Source organism: Echinops telfairi, unplaced genomic scaffold (assembly GCF_000313985.2).
Source record: "Echinops telfairi isolate 266 unplaced genomic scaffold, ASM31398v2 ScPeMD7_44;HRSCAF=162, whole genome shotgun sequence".
Taxonomy (NCBI): domain Eukaryota; kingdom Metazoa; phylum Chordata; class Mammalia; order Afrosoricida; family Tenrecidae; genus Echinops; species Echinops telfairi.
Window position 1 is genome coordinate 15,048,661 of NW_022103942.1, and position 14,862 is coordinate 15,063,522.

The 14,862-nt window shown below is 38.4% G+C and overlaps 2 pseudogenes; both read right to left on the reverse strand.

Moving 5' to 3' along the window:
* Positions 1-1,164: 1,164 nt before the first annotated feature.
* On the reverse strand, positions 1,165-10,330 carry LOC101643106 (annotated as a pseudogene).
* Positions 10,331-10,630: 300 nt separating this feature from the next.
* On the reverse strand, positions 10,631-14,405 carry LOC101643425 (annotated as a pseudogene).
* Positions 14,406-14,862: the final 457 nt, after the last annotated feature.

Consider the following 14,862-nt stretch of genomic DNA (forward strand, 5'->3'; position numbering starts at 1 on the left):
CCACATTTACTTGTGCACCCATTTTTTCTACAGTGACTGTGTTGGGAAGGTGAACAACATAGAATGCTGGGTTATTAGAACAAAGTGATCTTGCATTGAGGGAATACTTGAGTAAAGGCCCAATGTCTATCTACTACCTTAATAATTAACATATAAATATATATAATAGATCTATTTCCCTATCATTATATATAAATATATTTACATATATACATGCTTGTATTTAGACCTCTATACATGTCCTTTGCCACCCAGTTCTTTCCTCTATTTCCTTTTGCTTTCCTCTTGTCTATGGGATCATATCTTAACTGTATTGCTACAGTGGTAATCTGCTTGTAATATATTTTTTCACCTCTGCACACTAGTCGTACACTATGCACAATGAGTATTTGTGTTACTTGCCATTGAGTCAGCCCTAACTCATGCTGTCTTTTACCATCTTCATAATTGCTTTGGCCTTTTGTATCTATTCATCTAGATGATCCTCTTCATTACAAAACCTAATGTTCACTTCCAGAGGATTATCTTTCTTGATGACCTGTCCAAAACAATAAATATTAGTTTAGTTTATAGTAGTACATTTTCTTACAAACTATATTAATTTACTTTCTTAAATTATAGAATTAATTTGGTTACTGTATGTCTACCCTTTATATTTTTATTTATTTTTAGTCACTTTATTAGTAAGGTCCCTTTCTATTCCATGATATTCATAAGCAGATAATTGGAATGCTCAGAAGATTCCACTTTCAGTTTCCTAAGTTATAATGTAAGTGTGATTTGAATAGGAACAAGTATCTTCAGATGGTAGTTGAAAAAGTAAATCCTGAAAAAACCTTAGATAACATGCCTTGTTTGTAGAACCAAAGAAAGAGTAGATCAGAATATAAAGTTAAAACAAACAACAGATAACAAGGTCGATTAATGCTCAATTATTTTGTGTCCTCATTCTGTGTGCAAAGATAGATGGTACAAAAAGGGCAAGTCTGACTAGGCATCAAAATGGAGGAAGATGGTTTTCCTGTTTCTATTTGATGCACAAGAAAAGAACGTAATGAACATGTAGGGGTGAAGGAGCGAGTGGTTCTGTGCTGTGCTACCTTGATAATGGCCCTAGTAACAATGAGACAAGTTTAAAAATTGCCTGCAACAAGATTATTCTAATCACCAGCCACCTTTACACGATTTCTTCTTTTTAGATTGCTGTTTCTTTTTAGTTGATGCAGTCCCTGCAGGTTTTTGATGTCGTGGGGGTATGATATTGCCTTTAGAGGCACATACTGTTGCTGCACTGCCAGGTCTTGGGGAGGTGTGAGGGTTGCTCACACTGTTACTGGCATCCAGTTCAGATGAAGATCCTGCATTGCTCCCAAGGCCCCTTTTCCAATCTGATCCTTCTTTTTACCATTCTTCTTTCCTCTATATCAGCGGTTCTAAACCTGTGGGTTGTGACTCCTTTTGGGGCCAAATGACCCTTTCACAGGGGTCACCCAATTCATAAGAGTTGCAAAATGACAGCTATAAAATAGCAATGAAAATAATTTTAGGGTTGGGCGGGTCACCACAATATGAACTGTATTAAAGGATTGCGGCATTAGGACCCTATGTTACTCACATTATGACAACTCACATTCTTAACCGTCTTTCTGTATCTGTGGTAACTTTGGGGTCATAATTCTTAGGTAATTTTCCATTTTTGTTCTTTCTCTTTTTCAAATCTCCTTGGCCTTGCTATTTTGGTTGATGCTCGCCAGCAACTTTTCTGCCCTTCTTCCAAATGCACGTAGCACCAGAATTTTCAAGAGCCTTGGCATCAACTTTGAGAGTCAAACTATCTGACGAAGAATCTACAAGTGAGTAAGCAGAAATAAATTGTGCCAAAGTATGACCGTGTTTTGGATTTTGTTTCCACAGCTGTGTTAGGTAGGTCACTAGTTGCCTCATTCTCATTCCCGTATTTGAGTTTGAAGTTTGCAGCTCCTCTCATTAAAAACACATAAGTAGCAGATTTAGGCTGATGAGGTTGATACCACCAGAGAGATTGTGTGAAGCCCTCAATGTTACTATTGATATTTTTCTCTTGGCTGTACACAGTCACTAATGCAGATACCATGCCTAGTTTATGCCTTAACTCCTCTCTGCTTCTCAATATTAGGCATTCTTTGGAATCATTACCTTGGGAAATTTTCAGTTGTTCCACGGTCAGTGTAAGCTCAGCGGCATTTTCTGGATGCTGATCTGAAAATTCCTGAAACAGCTCTATTGTTTTTTGTTTGTTTTTTTTTAACATTTTATTAGGGGCTCATACAACTGTTATCCCAATCCATACACACATCAATTGTGTAAAGCGCATTTGCACATCGTTTCTCAAAACATTTTCTCTCCACTTAAACCCCCAACATTAGGTCCTCATTTTCCCCCTCTCTCCCCGCTCCCACCTCCCGCATGAGCCCTTGATAGTTTATAAATGGGTATTTTGTCATATCTTGCCCTGTCTGACGTCTCCCTTCACCCACTTTTCGGTTGTCTGTCCCCCAGGGAGGAGGTCACACACAGTTCCATGTAATCGGTTCCTTCTTTCCTACCCATTCTCCCTTTACCCTCCCTGTTTTGCCACTCACAGCACTGGTCCTATAAGGCTCATCCGTCCTGGATTCCCTGTATTTTCAGTTCCTATCTGTACCAGTGTACATCCTCTGGTCTACCCAGACTTGCAAGATCAAATTCGAGTCATGGTAGTGGGAGCAGGGAGGAAACATTTAGGAACTAGAGGAAAGGCATCATCAGAAAAAAAAATCTTTTCATAGTGAATGATGGGGGGAGTGCGGAGTGGAGATCCAAAGTCCATTAGTAGGCCACTGGAGATCCCCTTGCAGAGGGGTCTTGGGGAGGAGATGAGCCAGGCAGGGTGCGATGTAACAATGATGAGAAATACAACTTTCCTCTATTGCTTTTATATGCTGCTTTTCACAACAGAGCTGGGCAGCCTGGATGAAGACAGGCAGGAAATACTCAGGGCCTTGGGACTATAAACTGGAGGATATTTTACGGCATTGTTTGGTCTGGTTTGTGTACATAACAAGTACACCTGTGTTAAATTCTATAGCTTGTACTTATTTCTTGGAAAGCTTAAACTCTATTTCTGCATTGGTTAATTTTGCCTTCTTCTTGGAGTCAAAAACATTTGGTTCTTGTCAATGGTAATGATGTTATTTGCAATTAGAGCTAGAAATCCCTCATCTGTTGGCTTTAGTTTTATTATCTGATTGTAAAGTTGCAGAATCTCCTCTGTATGACCCTGAAACTTCAGGATATTGGCTATCTGACCATGAATTATGGTCAGTTTTGCCTGTGAGTCTTTCTTAGTCCCAGCAAAGACTTCTGATAGTGAACAGCAGCAACAATCTTCAGGTTTTTTGGTAGGATTTTCATGGACTGGCTAAGCTGCCCTTGTTCAATCAAAACGCACACAGCATTATAGCATAATGTATATGTGCCTTTTTGGAGGCCAAATTTGGAACCGTGTTGTCCCAATTGCTTGGAGCTGCAGAAAATGCTGAAAGGTCTGTTTTTATTTCTTCATCAGAATCATCTTGGGAGTTTTGGAGAAGATCTCTGTACACAGCTAAGCATTCATCATAACATCCCGACTGGTACAGCACTTGTCCCTAAAGATCCTTTAATTTGTCTGCTGGGTGGCACTTTGTTTTGTCTTCCAGGCATTTTCAATTCTGTTAAGTCTTACTCGCAATATGCCTTATCAATGGAAAGAGAATTATTGGCTAACGCTTTGGTGTGAAATGATGACATTCAAGGATTCTTTGAAATTTCCATTTGCATAAAGCATAACATGTTATAGTGCAGGCCAGTTGTGCCATCCTTGTTGACCTGCAAGAGCTTGTTGACAATCTTGAGGGCTCACAAGAAGTTGCTATTCTGACCATAATGGTTAGCTTCACTACAGAGGCTCTGGCATTGGTATATCCCCACTGTGAGCACTGCTTGCCATGCTGAAGCTACCCTTGACTTTTTAAAGAATCATATGTAAATAGCAAATATAGTTTGGTAAGGAATAATTTGTATGGTCACTAAAATTCTTTTTTTTTCTTTCTTTTTTTTAAATCGTTTTATTAGGGGCTCATACAACTCTTTTTTTTGTTTGTTTTTTTCTTCAGTGAGTGAGAGAGTGAGACAGTGAGAGAGTGAGGCAGTGAGAGAGCGAGGCCGTGAGTGAGCGAGACAGTGAGAGAGTGAGGCAGTGAGAGAGTGAGGCAGTGAGAGAGTGAGGCAGTGAGACAGTGAGGCAGTGAGTGAGTGAGACAGTGAGAGAGTGAGGCAGTGAGAGTGAGTGAGTGAGTCGCTCATACAACTCTTATCACAATCCATACATACATCAATTGTGTAAAGCGCATTTGTACATTCATTGCCCTCATCATTCTCAAAACATTTCCTCTCCACTTAAGCCCCCGGCATTAGGTCCTCATTTTTCTCCTCCTTCCCCACTCCCCCTTCCCTCATGAGCCCTTGATAATTTATAAATTGTTATTTTGTCATATCTTGCTCTGTCCGACGTCTCCCTTCACCCACTTTTCAGTTGTCCATCCCCCAGGGAGGAGGTCACATATAGTTCCTTGTAATCGGTTCCCTCTTTCCTACCCACTCTCCCTCTACCCTCCCAGTATCGCCACTCACACCACTGGTCCTGTAGGGATCATCCGCCCTGGATTCCCTGTATTTCCAGTTCCTATCTGTCATTCAAAGATAATTTTCAAGTTCATCTTTGGTGCATTCTCTTCTATAGTTAGTCAGAAACCAGCTCTTGCTCTTTACTTTGAACTTTCCAGCCATATATTAACTTGTTAACAACAAGCTGAGCCCTTCCTTTACTGTAAACCAGTGTTTCTCAACCTGTGGATTGAGAACCATTTGGGGATTGAAAGACCCTTTCACAGGGGTCGCCCGGTTCATAACAATAGAAAAATTACAGTTATGAAGTAGCAATGAAAATAATTTTATGCTTGGGTGTCACCACATATGAAGAACTGTATTAAAGGGTTGTGGCATTAGGAAGTTTGACATCCACTGCTCTAAAGAATAGATTCTCAACCAGTGACAAGCTCTCGCCTTAGGAGACATTTGGCAATTGCTGGAAAATATTTTTTAGATGTCAGAACTGGAAGTATGAAGAATATTATTAGTATCTGTTTGGTAGAGGACAGGGATACTGCTAAGCATTCGAAAATGCACAAGACATCCCATTACAAAGACAATTATCTAGTCCCAAATAACAGTAATTTCTGAGGTTAAGAAAACTTCATGCAGACCCATTAATTCTATAAACTAGATCCTTCCTTTTTACTGCACCTTTTTTCTCAACCCATTCTCTTTGCTATCTCCAAGTTATTAAGATCAATCCCATCTCTTGAGAAGAGGGGTCCAATGCTGGCTTGATGAGCAAATAACTAAGTTTTTGCTTATTCTCAAAATCTAGACTCTTTCTTCTATTACAATTATGATTAATGCTTCAATATTTTGCCACTATATTTTGAGTATTCCAATAACCCAATTATTAAGAACCTGAGTTGCTCTTGCTAGTTTTCCTTTTAAGGGATATTCATATTTTCTAGCATCTCATGACTGATCCCTGCATTTTCCATCAGATTTATTTTACTATTGCCTGCATTTGGATATTCTAATTTTATTTTCCACTTGTTTGTAGGTATTTTAAAGCACTCAACTGCATGGATCCTAAGAGACTATGAATAAATAACCATGCAGAATGGAAAATTTCAGAAAACTTCATTATGCTCATGCAGAAAATCTACAGAGACCAAGAGGCAGTAGTTCTAATAGAATAAGGGAATACTACATCACTTGAAATCAGTACAGGTGTGTGTGATGGTTATAGCCTTTCACCATACTTATTCAATATGTATATTGATCAGATTATCTGAGAAACTAGGCTTTTGAATAAGAACATGGCATCAGGGTTGGAGTAAGTCTTATTAAAATCCACGATATACTTTGCTGAAAGTGAAAATATCTTGAAGTGTTTAGTAATAAAGATCAAAGAACACAGCTGTCAGTATATATTAAAACAGTATAAGGAAAAAAAATACAATTGGATCAATAAACAACAGCATTATAAACAGGGAAAAGATAGAAATCATCAAAGATTTCATTTTACTTGGTTTCACAACATTCATAGAAAGAGCAAAATTTGCGTTGAGAAAATCTGAAAAAATCCCCTTTATAGTGTTAAAGAGCAAAGAAACCACTTTAAGGACTAGAGTGTGCTTGACCCAAGCCATGGTATTTTCAATCACGCCTTAAAAATGTGAAAGCGGGACATTAATCTGATCAATAAATAATGAAGATTGAAAAAGAATTGATGAATTTAAAATATGGTGTTGGCGAAGAATCTTACAAGTACCATGGACTTTGAGAAGAACAAACAAATCTCTCTTGGAGGAAAGCACAGGCAGAGTGCTCCTTAGAAGAGAGGTTGACAAGGAGCTCTGGTGGTATCATGGTTATGTGTTGGGCTGCTAACTTCAAGAAAAGATGTCGATAAGACTTTGTATCATGTACTTTGACATGTTATGAGTTGGAAGTGACTTGATATCATGTAACCATAATAGTTTTCCAGGGAGAATGATCAATGGGCTGTCATGTATATGCAGGAATCTCTTTTTAACAGCTTTCAGTGTTTGCAATATATTCAAAATCCTACCAAAGTAAACATTCCAAACTATAAAAGGTGGTAGACATCTTTGGAAAAAATGATTAGGAAAAGAAAGAGTATGGAGTCTTTTGTTCTTTGATACTTTATTGCGTTGTTAACATTTGTTGCAATGGACATATCACTTATAATTTTTTAAGTAGAACAACAAAAGTATTAATAGTCATAAAATTTGTCTCTTCATAATATCTATTGTTGTTGTTAGGCACTATCGAGTTGGTTACAACCCATAGGGAGCTTATGCACAACAGAACAAAACACTGCATGTAGTCCTATGCCATCCTTAGAATTGTTCCTATGCCTGAGTCTATTGTTGCATCCATAGTGTCAATCCATCTTGTGGACAGCCTTCTTCTATTCATTGTCCCTCCACTTTATCAAGCACCATGAGCTTCTTCAGGGACTAGCCTCTCCTGACGATCTGTCCAAAGTATGTAAGATGAAGTATTGCCATGCTGGCCTTTAAGGGGCACTCTGGCCTTACTTCTTCCAAGACAAGTTTGTCCTTTAGTACTCCATGGGATCCCTGCTATCTAGCCCAGACAACAGTGCTGTAGTTGGACTTTCCCATACTTCCCCTAAACAAGGCCCCAATGCTTTTATAAAATTTACATTCCTACAGCTAAATATCTGCTACATTGACAATGTGTACTTTTGGTTTGATTTGATAAATTAATCTTTATTAGAATATTTAGAGAGGTGATTATTACTATATTTCCATATTTTTAGAGTGTTCCAAACCCTCCTCACACATGGGCTCAAGTAAATTGCAACCTGAAACTAGGTAAAATACTCATGCTCAGATAATCTAGAAAGTTTCAGAATTTTAGTTGCTGAATGGTGAAATAATTGGTGATTTTCAAATCAGACTAGGTAGGTATTAATTGTTATAGCTTCCCATCAGGCTAAAGTTATTTCTGTATGGTATCAGTTTTATATTATTAAGATCATAATTGTGATCTTTATGGAGTATTTTAATGTTAAAATATATAAAATTATGAAAACTATAGAACAATATTTAAAACTCCCATGAATGCATTTTAGTTATATTTTTACTTTTGATTAAAAATAATTTTCTAATATATACTATATTCATATATATGTAGATACATATATATACTGGTGTATGTTATTGTGGATAAAATTACACCTCTTTGCTTCTTGGGAAAACCATAGTCTTATTATAATTAAAGAGCAATTATCAAATGCAATTACTGAAAAGAGAGGTAACATATTGGTTCCTTAGTGCTTTAGTGAGATTTAGGCTTGCATTATTTCATAGTGTTTGTGAAGAAGAAAAGTGACCTTTTGTTCCTTCTTCTTTGTACAAATGGACTGTGTTGTTGTATTTTCCAAGGTATGAATTCGATTTTACAGATTGGAAACAATTCTGTACGCACTATTAACAGGTTGCATTTACTGATTGCTCTTGTTACTCATAATTATACTATCTTGAAAAACCTTGTTACCAGTATCTTCAAGTGTTTCATACACTCCTTAGCAAGTAAGAGTTAATGCAGTGCAGGTTTATAATTTCTTAACTATCAGAAATGTGTGACTTATAGAAAATGTTGGAATAGGCATGTAATGGTTTATTATAATGATGAATAGTTTTCTTATTAATGTATTTGTGTTCAATAGAAAATTTGCATCCATTATCTGAAAAATGTGTGCTACCTGTGATGCCCATCCTAGCTTCTGCTTTATTATAGTCAATGTTGGGGCAGTTAAAGGTTGTTTTTTTTAAGTGTTTTTTCCAATTTGTGTTTCTGTAAGGGGTTGTGTGGTAAAGAATGTAACCTTGCCTGAAGAGTGATCTGGCCTTTTATCTCTGAGATAGTTAAGGTTTATTATGCCAACCTGGCCAATAAACACATGTAGGACTAATTGAGGGACAGAGTGCTAGATGGCTCCGTGAGCCTCACCTTCCTGATTCTCAGGTCTCTTGCTCTTTAATGGTCGGATCAGGGTGCAGCTGCCTTAGCCAGTTCCCTGTTTTAGCCGGTAAGGCTGACTTCCTGTGAGACATCCCTGAGGAGAAGCCACATGGACTTACCCTGATGCAGCCCTAGATGCTGGAGAAGCCACGTGGAGATCCATGCCAGCGATGAGATGCTTACACCACCACTGGATCAAAGACTTTCTACCCACTGGCCTCTGGTCCTCCTGCATTTGGTATTATTGTGTGTGTTTTGTGAGTTTAAGGGGGACTTTGTTGATTGGTGTCAGACATACGGGCTAAGTTGAACTTATGGGTTTGGACTGGACTGGGTTGGGATGCTTTCTAAATGTACGCTTACCCTATACATAAAACTCTCTCTTATACATATATGAGTTTCTGTTGATTTGTTTCTCTAGTTTACCTAGACTAACACAATATCCATCCCTAAATGTAATCGCTAAACCCTTAGATCACCATGCCTAATTTGAGCATCTATGTTTGCCTGAAGTTTTTGCATCAATGTGATTTTGTGTTGGTAATTTTAAGACACACAAACAATATGATTTAGGATGAAGACTTAGGGTCATGTACTGCACGAGTTCAGGTGAATGAGATCAGCCATATAGACAGTAGGTTATGCTTATATGATGAACTCTGATTTAAAACAGAAACAACACAAACAAAAAACTGGCAGGCTTCCCTCATTGCCAGAACTCTATATGTATTGTGAAATCAATTCCTAGAAATCAATAGTGCCTGCTTCCATAGGGAGCAAATAACTTGGAGCTTCACATTTCAAAGTTTTCCTGAACTCTGCTTTCTTCCCTTGGATGATCTAGATCTGTATACCTATGATGTATTAATGAGTTTAACAAATTTCAGTGGGTTTTGTGCTGCCTTAAAAATGATTAAATCTGAAGAATTCCCTAAACTTGTAACTGGTGTCAGAAATGTAGGTGGACTGTATGGACTCTGTTTTCCTTAATTTCACAGTTTGTTACGGTGTTGGGCCAGAAGATCACAGGTCAGTGGGTGCAAAGTCTCATGAAACCAAGGTCAGTGGAAACATGGCAGAACTCCTGTAGCTCTCAGGGTGGCCAGTAAACAGGAAGGGAAAGGTAGAGAAAGTGGGAGGTTCCTATGTCCCTCCTTATGAAAAGACCATACCCCAAAGGAGACCCCATCAGGTTGTGACCAGTTGACGGGTTGGATACCACCCCTACACTTTTATATATCTTCAAGTTGACATAACATTACCTAGTTTACAGTTACCTTTTTCAGGTGCCTGGTTGGAAGATGCCTAAAAGGGGAAAATTAAACTCCAAAACCAAACTCACTGTCATTGAGTAGATGCCAACTCACTTGACAGTATAGGACAGGGTGAAACTTACTCCCTGAGTTTCCAAGACTGCAACTGTTTATGGGAGTAAACAGTTCTGTCTTTCTTCTGTGAAGCAGCTATTAGTTTCAAACTGCCGATCTTGTGGGTAGTTGCTGAATAAGTCACCACTTCACTACCATAATTATGAATGCCTTGCTTTTATATTAACCTTTCTAAATCCATAGCATCTCAGTTTTAGATAGCCATATTAGTTTTGTTTTACCTTTTCCAAAATCACCCAATATTTGATGAGACACTCATACATATTTCTTGATTCCTACATGAATACTTCCATTGAAGCACATTGTTTTCTCAATTCTGTATTTTTTTAGGGGTCACTGATGTTTATTTTGCAAACAAAACCACTGGGGATGTTGCCTGTTGACATCTCAGGAGGACACTGGGACACTTGGTGGGAAGCTTGCGAGAAGGGCGAGGAGTTGGGATGTCACAGGATCACAAAGCTGGGGTTTCCAACAGGTGTCCAGATGGTCTGGCTTGGCTGCGGGGGCAGCTGTAATTAAGCAGTGAGAACGCCGACAGGCTCGGGGGAGGGACAACCAGAGGTCTGCCTGCCCAGCTTATTTGGCGAGGGGATTTCTGAACTTCTGGCCAGCAAACTTGGCCTTGCTGCCCAGCTCCTCTTCAATTCTGAGGATCTGGTTGTACTTGGTCAGGCGTTCAGGTCGGCATGGTGCACCAGTCTTGATCTGTCCAGTACAGAGTCCCACCACCAGGTAGCAATGAAAGTATCCTTGGTCTCCCCAGAATGATGAGACACCATGACTCCCCACCCATTGGACTGGGCCAGCTTGCACGCCTGCAGAGATTCGGTCATGGAGCCGATCTCGTTCACTTTGAGCAGGAGGCAGTTGCACGACTTCTCGCCCATGACCTTGGCGATTCACTTGGCGTGGGTCACTGTGAGATCGTCCCCTACCACCTGGATCCCTGAACTGGCAGTGAACTTGGCTCAAGCGTCCCAGTCATCCTGGTCAAAGGGGTCTTCCACAGACACCACTGGGTAGTCCATGATAAAGGACTTGTACAGGTCTGCCAGTTGGTCAGGTGAGATGCACCTGCTGGGGTCATCAGAAGACTTGAAGTCCAAGTCGTATTTCCCAGACCTGAAGAACTCGGAGGAAGCTAAGTCCATGCCAATCACCACCTTGTCAGTGTAACCAGCTTTCCCAATAGCATTCTTCAGCAGCTCCAGGGCTTCTTTTTTCTCCAAGATGTTGGGGGAAAATCCGCCTTCGTCCCCGACATTGGTGGCATCCTTGCCGTACTTCTCCTTGATTACGTTCTTCAGGTTGTGGTACACCTCGGCCCCGATGCGCATGGCCTCCTTGAAGTTGGGTGATCTGACGGGGAGGATCATGAACTCCTGCGTGGCCAGCTTGTTGCCGGCGTGGGAGCCACCGTTGATCACCAATTCTGTATTCTTGAGTAGTAGCTACAGATAGTGTCAATTAACAATTTCTTAACTCTTTAAATAGCTAAGAACTGACATTTAGACAATGCAAAAGCATATTGTTTTCTTTTTTCCCCAACAGTTTTACTGGTATGTAATTCACATATCGTACAATTCAATAGTACAGTCACATCACAAGAGGTGTACAATCATGTCAGAACCATGTTATTTTCCCCACTTGCAGGATTTTTTTTCCCCACTTGCAGGATTATTTAACATTTTCTCTTACATACACACAGGCACAAACACACACACATATGCATGATGTAAAGGGGATCTTTTGAATATAATAACATTAGCTTTGATTTGCATCAAGCAGACTTTGTCTCACATACTTTGGACATCTTACCAGGAGAGACCAGTCCCTAGAAAAGGACATCATGCTTATAAAGTGGAGGGATAAAGAAAAAGAGGAAGACCCTTGACAAGATGAATTGACACTGGCTATAATAATGGACTCAAACATAACAATTGTGAGGATGTCTCAGGACTAGACAATGTTTTGTTCTGTTGTGCATATTGGTTATTATAAGTCAGAATTGACTTGATAGAACCTAACAATATATCAAATAGCATATAATCACCCCTTCCCCTATTCTGCATTGTAGTTTTCATCCAAACAATGTTGCAATTAAACTCATACAAGCAAAAATAATATGTATTTAGAGCAGAAAGGATTTTTCTCCCTCAAATCTGTTTGAGTACTGTGATTGCCTAATTGGATTCCATTAATGTTGTTCCTGTTGTTGTTAGGTGTTATTGATGTTTTCTTCTGTTTATACAACTCTATACACAGCAGAAGGAAGCATTATCTGGCCATGCCCCATCCTCATTTTTATGTTTGAGCCCATTTTAGTAGTCACAATGTCAATCCATCTCATTGATGGTCTTCCTCTTTTTGATGTCCTTTTCTAGGGATTTAACAAGAAAATCTCCCATGCTTGATTTTTGTTGTTTTTAGACACTGTCCAGTTGGTTCCAACTCAAAAAAGACTGTGTACAGTGGAACAAAGCCCTGCCCAATCATCATAATCATCCCTACGTTTGATCCCATTTTTGCAACCACTATGCCAATTTCTCTTAAGGCTCTTCCCCTTTTCCACTGACCTTCACATTTACCAAGCATGCAAAAAGTACACAAGAAGAAGTCTCATCCTGCTCACTTTTAAGGAGTACCCTAGCTGCACTTCTTCCAAGACAGACTTGTTTGTTTTCTTTCAGTCCACAGTCTTATCAATATTCTTCACCAATACCAAAATTCAAAGGTATCAAATCCTCTTTGGTTTTCCTTAATCATTTTTCAACTATCACATGTATATGAAGTAATTGAAATTACTATGGCTTATATCAGGTGCAACTTAGTCCTCAAAGTGACATCCCCTCTCCAACACATCAAAGAGTTCTTCTACAGAAGATTTGCCTAATACAAAATGTTTGAAGAAGTTGACTGCTGCTTCCATGAGCATTGGCTTTGGATCAAGCAAGGTGAAATCCATGGCCACATTAATATTTTCTTCATTTATAAGAATGTTGTCTATTGTTCCAGTTGTTAGGATTTTGTGTTCTTTACAGTGAGTTGCAATCCCTACTGAAGGCTGGAATCCTTGCATCCTCACATACTTGAAGTCTTCCTTGCTTTCAGCAAGCAAAGATATGTCATCTGCATATGACAAGTTGTTAATAAGCTTTCCTCTAATCCTGAGGCTGTGTTCTTCTTAATATAGCCCAGCTTCTCTAATTGTTTGTTCAGTATACAGATTGAATAACTATAATGAAAGGATACAATCTAACCTGTTTCCTGATTCCAAACCACATAATATTGCCCCATTCTGCCAAAAAAATTGTTTCATGGTGCATGTTTATGTTCTACATGAGCATAATGAAGTGTTTTGTAATTTCCATTCATCTCAATGTTATCTGTATTTTCTTGTCATCCACAGATCCAAATGATTTTTCATAAATAATAAAACACAAGGAGACATATTTTTGGTATTTTCTGCTTTCAACCAAATCAATCTGACTTCAGCAGTGATTTCTCTTGGGCAACATCCTCTTTTGAATCTGCCTTCAATTTCTGCAACTGTCAATGTACTGCTGCAACTGCTGTTGAATGATCTTCAGCAAAATTTTACTTGCATTTAATATTAATGCTTTTTTGTATGATTTCTGAATTGTGTTGTTTCATTTCCCCGTCCTTTTAGTGACTTTTAGATTTCTTCGTGTATGATGTTCTTTATATGATATTCTTTATATTTTCCCATTAGGGGTCTGTGCACCAAATCTGTACTTGAGATGCACTGGAAATTCAAGTTGGATATACTCAAGCTTGTATTTTGGCTCTTATGTACTTCTTTGAATTTTCTTCAGCTTCAATCTGAACTTACAAATAAGCAATTGATGGTCTTTTTCACACCTCACTCCTTGTCTTGTTTTATGTTGTTTATCTACTTATGTATCCATATCTATTTATTTAAACTTCATCTGTTTTTTATTCAAATGTTCTCAAAAATTAAAACAGAAAAAGCTAACAATTTGATCAAATGTACAGCTCAAAAATGTCTTTTGTCATTTCAACAAGCCCTAAGAAACAAAACTACAGAGTTTACTTGAACCGGACAAATAAGTTACCACTGGCAAGTTTGCGGCACTAGTCAAAGAAAAATAAAAAATGACCTCTCTTTATCATATAAATATCTCTATGAAAATTTTTCCCAATCTTTACAAAAGGTCTTTCTTCATAAATAGTTTTTAAAAATAATTTAATGGCTATCTACAATGTGATTTTAACTGTTATTTTTCTTTTATATGTATAGAGGTTATCTTTCTTAAATCTTACCCAGATGAGTATGGCACTTAGTTCAGACATTTCAAGCAGTAGATTGTCCCTTGCTTCGGACAGAGCACACAAATTTCCATTGTAAATAATGCAAAAATATCAAGTAGTGAGAGACCCAGGTCTGAAAATATACTAGGTCCAAGGAGGGTGCCTCATTCAGTCAGGACTTTTCACAAAGCAGTAATATTCCAAAGATCATAGAAACAATAATACCACTTTAAAAAAAGGGGGAAATAAGCACATTTCTCTTCTGTCTATGTAATTTTAACTAGAATCTGCACTTCTCAGAGCAGCAAGGAATTTTGAAACTATGAAATGCAACTGACATCTATAATCAAATACAAGAAAAGATTTTTAAGAAATAAAAATAATTTGAAAGAAATAACTACTTTGTCCAACCTCCTAAGCTAGGAGGATTTGATCTGTGGAAACAGGGAACTGGCCTCATTGTAGATGCTGATACTGAACTTCTCCACTATCTCTTCTC